We start from the raw sequence: 14995 nt of genomic DNA on the forward strand, positions 1-14995 counted from the left end.
AAGAAGCAAGAAAAATTTCTAATAGACTATCTAACCTCACAACTTAAAGAATTAGAAAGCAAACAAAAAGAAAACTCCGGAGTAAGTAGAAGGAAGAAACTGTAAAGATCAGAGCTGAAATAAATGACATGGGGACCAAAAAAACAATTCAAAGGATCAGTGAAACAAAGAGCTGGTTCCTTGAAAAGATAAACAAGATTGATGGGCCCTTAGGTAGACTCACCAGGAAACAAAGAGAGAGAAGCCAAATACACAAAATCAGAAATGAAAGAGGAGAGGTAACAACTGACACCACAGAAATACAAAGGATTGTTAACAAATATTATGAACAATTATAAGGCAACAAATTCGACCATCTAAGCAAAATCGATAAATTTCTAGAAACACACAGTCTCCCAAAACTGAACCGGGAAGAGATAGAAAACTTGAACAGACCAATAACAACAAAAGAAATTGAAGATGTAATTAAGACTCTTTCAGCAAACAAAAGCTCAGGCCTGGATGACTTCACAGTGGGAATTTTTCCGAATATTCAAAGAAGAACTAATACCCATTCTCTTCAAACTATTTCAAAAATTTCAGGAAGAAGGAAGTCTTCCAAACTCATTTTATGAGGTCAGCATAATTCTAATTCCAAAACCAGAAAAGGACACTACAAAGAAAGAAAACTACAGGCCAATATACCTGATGAACATAGATGCCAAAATCCTGAACAAAATACTAGCAAATCAAATCCAGCAATACATCAAAAAATTATTCACCATGAGCAAGTGGGATTCATCCCAGGGATGCAAGGCTGGTACAATATTCACAAATCAATAAATGTGATACACCACATAAACAAAATGAAAGATAAAAATCATATGATCATATCAATAGATGCTGAAAAAGCATTCGACAAAATCCAGCACCCATTTCTGATGAAAATGCTCAATAATCTGTGAATAGAGGGATCATATCCTGATATAATAAAGGCCATATATGAAAGATCTACAGCTAACATCATACTCAATGGGCAAAAACTAGAAGCATTTCCCTTAAGAACAGGAAGAAGACAAGGATACTCACTTTTGCCACCCTTATTTAACATAGTACTAGAAGTCTTAGCCACATTAATCAGACAGGAAGAAAGAATAAAAGGGATCCAAATAGGAAAGGAGGAAGTGAAACTGTCATTATTCGCAGAAGGCAGGATACTATATGTAAAAAACCCCAAATACTACAACAAAAATTTACTAGACTTAATAAATGAATTTGGCAAAGTGGCAGGATACAAAATTAATTTCAATAAATCGACAGCAGTTTTATACACCAATGATGAACTCACAGAAAGAGAAAGTAAAAAAATAATCCTATTCACCATCACGGCAAAAAAATTAAGATACCTAGGAATAAACTTAACCAAGGAAGTAAAGGAGCTATTTGCAGAAAACTACAGGACATTCAAAAAAGAAATAGAGGAAGATATAAAAAAGTGGAAGCACATACCTTGTTCATGGATTGGGAGAATTAACATCATTAAAATGTCCATACTACCCAAAGCAATCTAGAGATTCAATGCTATCCCCATCAAAATACCAACGACATACTTCAAAGAACTAGAACAAATACTTCAAAAGTTAATATGGAACCAAAAAAGACCTTGAATAGCCACAGCAATCTTGAAAAAGAAGAAGAAAGTTGGAGGGATCACATTACCAGATTTCAGGTAATACTATAAAGCCACTGTAATCAAAACAGCCTGGCACTGGCACAAGACCAGGCAAATAGATCAATGGAACAGAATAGAGAACCCAGAAATGGACCTAAGTCAATATGCTCAATTAATATTTGACAAAGGTGGCAGGAGCATACAGTGGAGTACAGACAGCCTCTTTAATAAATGGTGTTAGGAAAATTGTACAGCTACATGCAAAAAAAATGAAGCTAGACTTTCTACTTAACACCATACATAAGAACAAACTCAAAATGGACAAAAGACTTAAATGTGACTCATGAATCCATAAAAATTCTAGAAGAAAATGTAGGCAACAAAATTTCAGATATCATACGCAGCAGAATTTTCACTGATACATTACCTAATGCAACAGAAACAATGGAGAAAATCAACACATGGGTGTACATCAAACTCAAAAGCTTCTGCATGCAAAAGGTACAATCATCAAAATAGAAAGGCAACCCACTATATGGGAGAGCATAATTGCTAATGATATATCAGATAAGGCTTTAATTTCCAAAATATATAGAGTGCTCATACAACTCAACAAAAGGAAGACAGAGAACCCAATTAAAAAACGGACAGATGGGCCAAGCAGAGGCGGACGGGTACCACGTGATCTCACTTATTCATGTAATATAATGAATATAACAGTCTGAGGAATAGGGTAGACCCAGAAACATGGAAGTAGGGTACAGACTGACAACCCTCAGAAGAGGAGGTGGTAGAGGGTGGGAAGAGATAAACCACAGAACTTATATGCATGTATGCATAACCAATGGGCATGGACAACAAAGCCGGGGACAGGGCTGGGGGGATGGGGAGGATGGTGTCAGTGGGGTTAAAAAGGAGAAACATCTGTAACAAAAAATAAAAATAAATAAAAAAAGAAAAAAAATGGACAGAGGAACTAAATAGACACCTCATACAAATGGCCAAGTGACATATGAAGAAATGCACAGCATCACTAATCATCAGAGAGATGCAAATTAAAACAACAGTTAGGTATCACCTTACACCTGTCAGAATGGCCGTCATCAACAAATCATCAAACAACAAGTGTTGGCAGGGGTGTGGAGAACAGGGGACTCCAGTACACTGTTGATGGGAATGCAGACTGGTGCAGCCACTATGGAAAACAATATGGTGTTACCTCAAAAAATTAAAAATTGAACTGATATTTGACCCAGTGAACCCACTTCTAGGAATATACCCTAAGAAGCCTGAAACACCAATCAGGAAGAATATATGTACCCACATGTTTGTACCAGCACTATTTACAATAGCTAAGATCTGGAAACAGCCCAAATGTCCATCAGTAGACGAATGGATAAAAAAGCTGTGGTACATATACACAATGGAGTACTATGCAGCTGTAAGAAAGAAAGATCTCTTATCCTTTAAGACTACATGGAGGGACCTAGAAAGTATTATCTTAAGCGAAACAAGCCAAACAGAGAAAGACAAGTTTTATATGATCTCACTTATTTGTGGAATATAATGAACATAACAGACCGAGGAACGAGGTAGTCCCAGTGACGTGGAAGTGGGGTACAGACTGATAATCCCGGGAAGAGGGGTTGGTGGGGGAGAGATAAACCACCAAACTTATATGAATGTATGCATGAACAATGGACATGGACAAGAAAGCTGGGGACAGGGCAGGGAGGGGTGGGGAGGGGAAATCACTGGGCAAAAAGGAGAAACGTGTAACAAAAATAAATTAATTAATTAAAAAAAAAGAAAGTGCAGGATGCAAGAAGTTTGATTATGAAAGTGAAGAGAAGTAGAGTTGTAATTATTATCTTTTTGAAGTGCAGAAGAATCAGGCTGACAAATACAGATATAATACTCCAGTTGTTTATTCTGTTACCGGGTAGCTAACAATAGGAGTCACTGGATCCACTGACTCAGAACACACATGTTTCATTTCCCTTACTTGGCTTCCAGCCACCTCTCCAGTCCAGGGCCCTCTTTCCAGCTGTAAAGCCTCAGTTTCTACAACTTTCTCCTACAAATGGTATATAGGTTCTGCAACACAGTGATCTGTGGCAGCTTTGGTTTTGGTTGGACAGGAGTCATGCCAACTGTGTAACCTTGGACATATAACTTCTCTGAGTCTCAGTTTCATAATCTGTAATACTTGAACTAGGTATATCTCGAAGGAAAAGGTGGTACATTTTAAAGCACTTGCTACTGTGTCTGGCATATAGTTAAGGCTTAATAAATGGTGGTAGTAACTGTAGCAGCAGCAACAACAATGATAGTAGGAGTTGGAGTAACAGTAAGAGCAGTTGTTAGTAAGTTAGTACTAGTAATATTTCTGGACACCACACCTTTGCCAGAAATTCCTAGCCCTGACCTCAGGACTTACAGGGGTATTTAGAGTTATTACTGAGCGTGGGGAGGACAGTCATTCACAAATGCTGACAATCAATTTCAAATTTAACACCTATGAACTAGAAACTTAATTGGGAAGGGAGAGTGGTAATGAAATTGCAGCACTAAAAATGTTGGGAATCTTAGCCATATGACCCTATTTAAAAACCCACGAATAACTCTGCAAACATGGTATATCTAAAGGGTTATTATGCTCAATAAGCTGCTAGTTTTCAGTTACTAATTTAAACAAATTTTATTTAATAGGGAAAATTTACTGTCTTTTTGCAAGAATATCTAAGGAATTCTTTAAGTTAATACTTAAGAAAACTTAAGGATACTTAAACATCCTGCCCAAATCCTCTTGATTATTGCTGCTAAACAAAGGCAAAAGTTTTAAGGAGGAACTCATGCTTTCATCACTAGTGGCTTTAAAAAGAAAGGGGTCTTTGGGATTTTTAAATGTTTATTAGCCATAATGTTCTGTGATTATTTTTGTGAGACATAGAAGAATAAGAGGAGCAGATTTATAAGCTCCTGAGGGGGATTTGGGTTACCAGTATCTCAGCAAAATGAAATAGGTATTTTGAAACTAGTGTAGAATTATAGGTGGAGAAAATGGTTTCCATGAATAATGGAAAATAAGTGCATAGTGACTGAGTCAGTCTATTCATTTATAATATTGAAATGACAAATTTAGAGTATTACATTCAAGCCTATTAAGTATATAGCAATTGACATTTAATATAGATTAAAAATTTAAGTAAACTGCAATCTGAAGGGTGGGCCCATTTTTATACTTGAACATAAAATGCTGTATAATTTTTTAGACACTTAATGCATTCAGTTTTTTTCAAAAATGTTTTGTGACAATGCTCGATATATTCCAGTGAAATAAAAATTTTAATTTATTTTTATTGAATTTATTGGGGTGACATTGGTTAATAAGATTATATAGGTTCCAAGTGTATCTTTCTATACTATATGATCTGTATCTTGCATTGTGTGCCCACCACCAATGAAATAAAATTTTTGAGGAAATTAAATGTCGCATTTGAAACATGTGGAAGGTATGGACACATGACAGGGTTGTAAGGATAAAGGAGCTAGGATTAATATTGTTCCCCCTTTCCTCCTCTTCCACATGTATATGGTTTTTAAGCTTTCCATTGTAGTCATATTATCATAGTCAAATCAGTTCATATATGCATGCACTCTCACTTTGTTTTGTACTTTCTTTAGTGCAATCAAGATAATCTTATAGCACTATTTCCCATCTGCTGCCTTCCTTCTCCAGTTACTGTTTTTCAGTGTTCCAACTCCAGGTTACTCACTCAGTAACCAGAATGCTTGTCTAATTTTGGACCCTTCTGCCTGCTTCACTCTTTGCACAATCTACCCTAATTCCCCATTTCCAGTGTGCTCTTGGAAAGTTGGTGGCATTCTAATAACTCCAGCTAAAACCCTATCAAATGTATTCTGTACCTTTAAATGTTTCCAGTTTCACCATACCTCCAATATATCTTGCCATCAACCCCAAAAAAGAAAAACAAAGACAAAAAAACCCCAAACAAACCTAAAACAGCCATCATCATTATAACAGACATGCACATGCCCTTTCTGTCTCCACTTGTCACTTGTCTAGAGGAGTTAGCTATGTAATATGGTAAGAAAAGGTTGGGAGTGGGAGAGAATAATGTTTAAATCCTATGTGCTGGCAACTGTGCTGGAGACGTTCTTGTTTCTAATCTCAGTGTTCATGAGAACTCCTGCTAATGAGCCCTGGCTGGTTTGGCTCAGTGGTTGGAGCTTTAGCCTGTGTACCAGAGAGTCCCGGGTTCAGTTCCCGCTAGGGGCACGTACCAAAATACACACACACACACACACACACACATATACTGCTGGTGATATTTTCATTTTACAAATGAGGAACCTAAAAGTAAGAGAAATTAGAGGATTTACTCAAGGTCATACATAGAGTAAGCTAGGGCTCATTCCTGTATCTCTCCAACCCCAAAGTCCATGTTCTCTCCACTGCACTGTGCAGCCTACTGGAGGTGTTGTTTGTTAACTTACCACTGAGTTATTTGTGTTCAGGTAGAAAGGAGCCAGCTTAGGGTGCACACTGTTTTTCTCCCTTTATTAAACAGCTCTAGAAGAATATATAGTCTTTGGGGGCTTTTCATTCCTGATTCTGTGGTAAGCCTCTTGTGTATCTATCTTTGATAGCCCAGAGCAACAATCTGTTCTAACAAAACTTCATGGGGTAAGAGCAGAGGAGAGGACTGCTGCTTGAGTTTGCAGAGGGCAGCAGTAGTGCCCCCTATTAAGGTACTTACTGGCTCAAATTATTTTTGTACCATGAGACCCAAGTGAGGGTTGAAAATAGAGTGGATACCTCCAGATATTGATACTGACCCCAGCCATACAGTCAGTTTACTGTGAGACATGCATTACCTTCCTGAAACTACCTTGCTGGGTCCTTTTTCTAGGGTTCTGCATGACCTTGTTGTAAAGTCAAAGTAGTCTCAATGCAACACAGTTTCTTAACAGGCACAAAAGAGTTTGGCAGTAAAGATTTACTTTCAAAAGTATACTTAATCCTCCCTGGCCAGTTTGGCTCAGCGGTTAGAGCATCGGACTGTGGTCCAGAGAGACCCGGGTTCGGTTTCCGCTAAGGGCATGTACCTCGGTTGCAGTTTGTCCCCGGTCCTGGTTGGTCGTGCGGGTGGCAGCCACTGGATGTGTCCCTTTCACGTCGATGTTTCTCTCTCTCTCTCTTCCTCTCTCTCCCTCCCACTCTACCTGAACAAAAAATGAAAAAATGTCCTCGGGTGAGAATTAAAAAAAAAAAAAAAGTATGCTTAATCCTATTACATTTAAACAGACTATAAATATAAATATACTACCACAATGACTATATATATATTTCCGCAGAAAAAGTGTAGATATACTGTTACTATTAATGGTGGACCCATGTCCTTTGATGGAATGATTACTGAATAGTGTATGTAGGCCCAAGGAATAAGCTATTTACTACCTTAGGACAGAAAGAAAATTCTACACCTTAGCCCACTTCTAATACCTCTCCTCCCACCTAAGTCACATCTTGAATCCAAATTTACCCCATCTCAAGTTCTAGGAATTCTTGTTACTCCTAAGAGTAGCTCATTTAATCCTCACAATAACCTTATGAAGTTAGTACTATTATTATTCTCATTTTACAGGAGGGAAAACTGAAGCACAAAGCAGGTAACGAATTTATACATACTTGCACAGGGAGTAAGTGGCAGAGTGAGGGTTTGCAACCAGTTAAACTCTAGAGTCCATGTTCTTAATCACTGTGCTGTATTAAAAGTGAAGGGCAAAGCTAACAAGATTTATCAATTAATAGCTCCATGTATAATGTGTTGCAAGTTGCTGGTTATTGTGTCTTTGGTCTGGGTAAGGACAAATATTTGTCTGTATAACTGGTCTTAATGTGTTGCGGGAGTGTGTGTTCATGTGGGAATGGCACAGTATGTATCTAGAGAAGTATTTGGTTTTTGTTTGTTTGTTTGTTTTTAAGTACTTTTGAAAGTACATTTATTAAAGCTGGAGACAGTGAAACCAAGGAAGGATTTAGGGTAGAAGAAGCAACAGGAGAGAGACTAGGTGGTGCTCTGCTTTGGCTCCCTATAAATGTTATAGGACAGAAGTCAGCCAAGGACAGGCTGCTGTTAGCTCACTGGAGCATCAGAGAAAAGGGGGGGCCTTGGATACAGATTCAGGGGGTAAGCCTGGGATGAGCCGTCAGTGCTTGCTGCTTAGAGAAGTATTTGGACATGCCTTTCTTTGTGGTGATAAGCTTTCTATGGGGCATGTATTACACATGCTATGCATCTGTTTCACATATGGCTGTTTGGGTGTTCATATGTGTATGATAGGGTGTATTGTAAAGAGGATATATGTGGAAAGAAAGATATATGTCCAGTGTGAGAAAATTAGTATTTAAACTGGGTCGTGAGGACTGTTTTGATCCTTGGTATTTTCCACATATAGAGGGAGAAACTAGAATATAACTGAAGGAGGTTGCTTTTTGTTTCCTGGTTGGAAACATTGTCTGTGTTCAAAGCAGGTTTCCCCACCCTTTTCCTCATATCCCAGGCCTGTTCCAGCTTCTCTTTAATAATATCAAAGGCACAAGATAATCATTGCCTTTGGATTCATTTCTAAACCAGTAAAACTTCAGCTAAAAGATTATACTGTACCAACAGAATTCCATGTCACATAGAACTACACAGTTCCACCTTTAGCTCCTGAACTTCCAATTTATACATGGGTAGTTGTATACTGGAACAGGGCATCGGGTACAAGTGCTCATAGATGTCTTCTTAGAAATACCTCAGGTGGAGGTACAGGCACAGGGCATGAAAAGGATTAGAGAAGAGGGTAAGAGGACTAGGCAGGAAAGGATCACAGTGGTAGAGGGCAAGGAAGTATGTGAAAAGTAAGGGGACAACAGTCACAATATGCCAGTTTACTCTATAGTGCACGTACAACAAAATTCTTGCCAAATCTGTGGGGTGTTCTAGCATCTGAGGAGCTTTGAATTTTCTATCCTCCTGGGGCTATTCTGGATTCTGATTGCCACCCATTCATCAACCAAGAAATCCAAACCACTAGCTTTTGAATGAAATAGAATTTATATTATAACGGTAGCACAGAGAGAATATTTATATTTAAGTAAAAAATCTGCTCTCACAGATGAGTAGGCAAATTGTGTACTGTCAGCATTCCAGGGAGTAGAATTAAACATCATCATGCTTTCACACTCCATTTCTGTCAAAAACAGGATATGGCAGCATACCATCTGAAAAAAACACTGACCTCCAGTGAGTACTGCCAAGCTTAATACTAACCTGCTATACAGCTACTAACCCAGTGACACATTATTAGCCCAGGAGGAGAAAGCAAATGGTGTTCCCAGGGTTTTGATATTTATTATTTACGTTCTTTAAAAAATAACTATCCTTACAGAGAGACAGTAAAACCTCTGTCACTGTTTCCTTTGTAAACCTTTATCAAAAGATATTTATTAAATACCATTGTGTGCTTAGCATCATGCTAAGTGCTACAGGGGGCTAAAGCAGGAATGTAAGTCACTATCCTGGTCTTCAAGGACATTATAGTCTATTTGGGGAAGCAGAACTAATAGTATGAAGCATAGTAAGCAATACGAAATAAAATAATTGAGTGCTAAATTCTGTGATACCAACTATATGTACTATTATGAGTTCAGATGATAGGAATATTAAAGGCTAACAGTATCATCACTGTCATCAATATCTAACATTAATTGACACATAATATGTGCCAGGTATTATGCTAAGTGCTTTATCTCCTTAAATTCTTTCAACTACCTCAGAGATAGATACTATTATTATCTCAATTTTTTCAAATGAGGAAACTCAGATAACTAAGTGACTTATCCAAGGAAAGTGGTGAAACAAACATGAGACCTAGAGAGGCAAGGAAGGACCTGATCACAAGGGATCTTAAAAGCCATGCTAAGAAGTTTGGAATTAATTCCAAGGTCAGACAGAAGCCAACTGAAAGTGAGTATGAATCTGTTTTAAGCATGGGAGTAATTTTTTCAAAAATTTAATTTGTGTGTGTGTGTGTGTTAAAATGGACCTTTCTTTCAACTTTTATTTATTTATTTATTTTGATATATCTTTTCCCCCAATGCTTATTTTCTTTTAACTTTTTTGCAATTTTTATTAATTTATTTTTGTTACAGATGTTTCTCCTTTTTCCCCCCACTGATTCTCCCCTCCTCCCTCCCTGCCCCTTACCCATCTTTGTTGCCCATGTCCATTGTTCATGGATAAATGCATATAAGTTCTGTGGTTTATCACTTCCTTCCCCACCCCCCTCTTCTGAGGTTTGTCAGTCTGTGTCCTACTTCTATCTCTGGGTTTGTTTTGTTTATCAGCTTGTATTGTTCATTAAATTCCACAAAAAAAGTGAGATCATGTGATATTTGCCTTTCTGTGATTGGCTTATTTCGCTTAGCATAATACTCTCCAGGACCCTCCATATCATCTCAAAAGATAAGAGATCTTTCTTGCTTACAGCATCATAGTATTTCATTGTGTAAATGTACCACCACTTTTTTATCCACTCATCTACTGATGGACACTTAGGCTGTTTCTAGATCTTAGCAATTGTAAAATCTCACCTTTTGCATCAGCATGGGTAGATCTGGAAATTATCATGCTAAGTGAAACAAATCAGTCAGAGAAAGACAAATACCAATATGACCTCTTTAATATTTTTTTATTTTTTTCCAATAGGTGCAGTATCTTTCTCATTAAAATGATCCTTGGTATTTTATGATCTTGTCCCTGTTGTGAATGAGTTAATTTCTATTTTCATTTGAAACAGCATATGGAGAAAAACTCTTGATTTTATGTATTTTCTTGTATATAATAATCTTAGAAAATTAATAATTTTAGATTTAAAAAACTAGTCTCAGGTATATCTGAAGTACTTATATATCTTCTTTACCAATATTTATACCGGTTATTTATTTTCTCATTTTCTTTTTTGCCTCAGCTAAAATATTATAAACACTGTTGAATAATAGGGATAATATCAGACATCCTTACCTTATTCCTGATCTCAAAAGGACCTTAGCATTTTCACCATCTAGTATGATGTTTGCTATTTGTTTTTTAAATCATATACCAATGTTGTCTTTATTTAGAATTTTTATTTGGATTAGCTGCTAAATTTTGTTTATAAACCTCTTACAACACTATTAGTTAGAGTGTATTATAACACTATATCTAAGTTAATATATTTTCTAATGTTGAATCATTTTTTACTTCTGGAATAAACACATTTGCTTATAGTATTGTATTCTTTTGTTGCCCTTTTAGATTTCATTTCCTAATTTATTTACATTTTTTGGTGTGTATTCAGAAGTAAAATCAATCTGTAGTCTTATTATTTCTGATATCTCTTTTAGGTTTCTAATAGTGTGGTTATACAATTCACTAAGTGTTTGGGATATTTTTATCTTTGTGGTTTTCAATATTTTAAACAACATGGAACAATCTATTCTCCAAAGAGTTTATGGAACTCATCCCTAAAATCATCTGAACTTGGAGTATTTAAAAATATTACACATATTTAATCATCTTTTGAGTCTGGACTAAAGTTGTCAATGTCTCAAGGTTTTGTTACTTTGGGGAGGGAGTAAAATTAGGTAGTATTTAATAGATTTTTCAACTGTGTGAAATAGATTATACATAATATTCCCATATAATTACTTTTATATCTACACAGTGGTGTGTTGGATCTGGCTCACCACTTGGCATATTTCTTCCCATCTTTAGATTTAGTGACTACACATTGGTAACTTAAAATCCGACATGGTTGGAGTTTTTACCCAACGAAAGTCAGCAAGTAGTACAAAGAGTGGCTTTTTTTTGAGAGCCAATTGTTAAATGTTTACCAGCATACTACTGTCTGTATCTATTTTCCATTGTTAGTATTGTTTTTTTCTTCTGTTTTGTTTTGCTTTCTTTCTTTTCTTTAACCAGGATTTTCAAAGAACCCACTTTTGATTTTAACTATCATTTGCTTATTTCACTTTGATTTCATTAATTTCAGCTTTTAAAAATGAAATTCTCCCTTCTGATTTTTTTTTAGTTTATTTTATTGTCATTTTCCAGTTTCTTAAGTTGAAATTTGATTTTCAATCTTTAGACATTTTTCTGTACATTTTATTATTAAGTGTGTGTCTTTTCATTACTTTTTATAAAATTAAGAATGTCAGTTTTGAATTTTTTTTAATTCAAAAATCGTTTAAGAGTATGTTTCCTAATTTCCAAATGAATAAGGATTTAGGAATTCATATTTTTGTTATTTTCCATTTTTACAGCAGTATGATCAGAGAAGGTAGATTAAAATTTATTCACCTTTGAATGTATCATTATTATGTTATTCTTTGCAGCTGAGTACATGATCAGTTGTCAATGTTCCATGAATAGAAGAGAAAAATGTAACCTCTCTTGAACAAAACAGGTGTTGGGGCACTGACTGCCCGTGCAGTTGAAAATCTATGTATAACTTGACTCCCCTAAAACTTAAATGCTAATAACCTACTATTGACTGGAAGCCTTACCAACAACATAAACCATCTTACAGCACATTTTCTATGTTATATGTATTACCTATCATATTCTTACAATAAAGTAAGCAAGAGAAAAGAAAATGTTCTTTAAAATTTATAAGGCAGAGAAAATATATTTTCAGTATTTATTGAAAACAATCTGTATGTAAGTGGACCTTTGTAGTCCAAACCTGTGTTATTCATGTATCAACTGTATTTTCTATTAGGTATAAAGTTCTATATGTAACTATTACATTGCTTTATTGATAGTTTTTTTCAAATCCTCTATATCTTTGCTGATTTTTTTAGTGTTTCTTACTTAATCATTTGGTTTCACACTATATATTTTTTATCCTTTAATATTATATTTTCTCTATTTTTAACAATACTTGTTTCCTAGAAGTGCAACTGACAGTTTAAAGCAAAGGTGCATTTTAAATGTTATTGATATATATTATCAACAATCTCTGTTCACCAAGGCAATTTACACTTATACCAGAAATGTACAAGGGAGCAGATGGAACGTTCCTATATTTTCCTCTGCCATGCTGTTGCAGAATGTAACTGAATTTAGTCACCTACACCTAGCTTTTTTGACCTTCTCTATAAGAGAAAAATTCTTAGGTGCCAGGCAGTCATTGAGAGGAGGAACTCCTGCATTAGGATCATGGTTGACAAAACTGACAGATGTCATCCAGTAAGCCTAGTACTCCTTTTGCAATTAAGACTGTTGAGTCTTTATGGCTTGGTTTGTTTCAATACAGAAATAAGTCAGATAAATCAGAAGCAGTTTTGATTAAGCAATTAAACATCCCCTTGTTGGTCCTTAAATCATTCCCTCCATAATTCCTGCCCTTCCCTCCCTTGCACCCCCAACTTATTCACTCTCTTTGTTCTGCCCAGAAATGACTTTTTTTTCTCTCCAGTATCTCCTTCAAAACTTGTTTTCAGGGACATCAAAACCTACAATCCTTCCTGAGTGAATGAAAACTACAGAGATCTGTATTTTTATAAAGGACATACACTTCTGAAGGTAGAATTTTAAGGATCAGTAATTACAGTGGAAATGGTACATAATATTGTTGGAATCATGTATTTTTTTTTTTTTACTATGAAACAACAGTATTTAATTCTTCATTAGAAATATACATGGCCTTTGAAAAATCAGTATTATTCTCTTTATGAAGTATCTGATTCAAACAAATTAACAGTAAAACTATATTTTTATATAATTGGCAAATTTAAATATGAAACAAGCGCCCAGCCGGTGTGTCTCAGTGGTTGATCATCAACCCATGCCCCAAGAGATCACTGGTTCAATTCCTGGTCGGGACACATATCTAGGCTGTGGGCCAAAACCCCAGTGGGGGTCATTCAAGAGGCAGCCAATCAATGTTCTCTTTCATTGATTTTTCTTTCTTTTTTTAAACACATCTTTATTATTGAATGTATTACAGATGTTTCTCCCTTTTTTCCCCATTGACCCCTTCCTCCCTATTCCCGCCCCCTCCTGCCTTCCCCATACTATTCTCGATGTCCATTGGTTGTGGATATATGCATAGAAGTTCTTTGGTTTATCTCACCTTAACCTCCCTCCCCCTTTCCCTTTGAGGCTCATCAGTTTAACAACCAATTTGTACTTCTTAATTCCTTCATCTATTTCATCCACCCTCCCCGCCCCCAACCCATCTGGCATGTAACAAAAAACTCTTTGCATCTATGAGTCTGTTTCTGTTCTGCTTGCTCATTTTGTTTGTGGATTCAATTGTTGATAGATATGTATTCATTGCCATTTTATTGTTCATATTTTCGTTCTTTTTTGCCTTCAAGAAGACCCTTCAATATTTCATATAATACTGGTTTGGTGGTAATGAATTCCTTTAGCTTTTTCTTGCCTGGAAAACTCTTGATATGGCCATCAATTCTAAATGATAGCTTTGCAGGATAGAATAATTTTGGTTGTAGGCCATTGCTTTTCATCACCTTGAATATCTGTTGCCACTCCTTTCTGGTCTTTATTTTGAGAAATCAGCTGACAGTCTTATGGCAGCTTCTTTGTAGGTAACGAACTGCTTTTCTCATGTTGCTTTTAATATTACCTCTTTGTATTTAACCTTTGGCATTTTGATGATGATGTGTCTTGGTGTAGACCTCTTTGGGTTCAACTTGTTTGGGACTCTCTGTGCTTCCTGAACTTGTATGTCTGTTTCCTTCACCAAGTTAGGGAAGTTTTCTCTCATTATTGTTTCAAATAGTTTTTTTTTTGTTTTTTTTTTTTTTAATCCTCACCTGAGGATATTTTTCCATTTTTTGTACTTAAACAGTGGGAGGGAGAGAGAGGAAGGGAGAGAGAGAGAGAAACATCGACGTGAAAGGACACATCGAGTGGCTGCCACCCGCACGACCAACCAGGGCCGGGGACAAACTGCAACTGAAGTACGTGCCCTTAGCGGGAATCGAACCCGGGTCTCTCCGGACCGCAGGCCGACGCTTTAACCGCTGAGCCAAACTGGCCAGGGCTCAAATAGTTTTTTAATTTCCTGTTCTCTCTCTTCTCCTTCAGGCATCCCTATTATGTGAATGTTGGCATGCTTGAAGTTGTCCCAGAGGCTCCTTATACTATCCTCATTTTTTTTTATTCTTTTTTGTTTTTGCTATTCTAGTTGGGTGTTTTCTGCTTCCTTATATTCCAAATCGATGGCTTGCTTCTTGGGTTTACCTACTCTACTATTATT

General features: G+C 36.3%; 1 protein-coding gene across 3 annotated transcripts in view; it reads left to right on the top strand.

The window, feature by feature from the left end:
* Positions 1-14995, top strand: part of MID2 (midline 2) — a 159273-nt gene that overhangs the window by 63407 nt on the left and 80871 nt on the right. The window lies entirely within an intron of this gene.

The sequence above is a fragment of the Molossus molossus genome, unplaced genomic scaffold (genome assembly GCF_014108415.1).
Source record: "Molossus molossus isolate mMolMol1 unplaced genomic scaffold, mMolMol1.p scaffold_m16_p_2, whole genome shotgun sequence".
NCBI classification, from domain to species: Eukaryota; Metazoa; Chordata; class Mammalia; order Chiroptera; family Molossidae; genus Molossus; species Molossus molossus.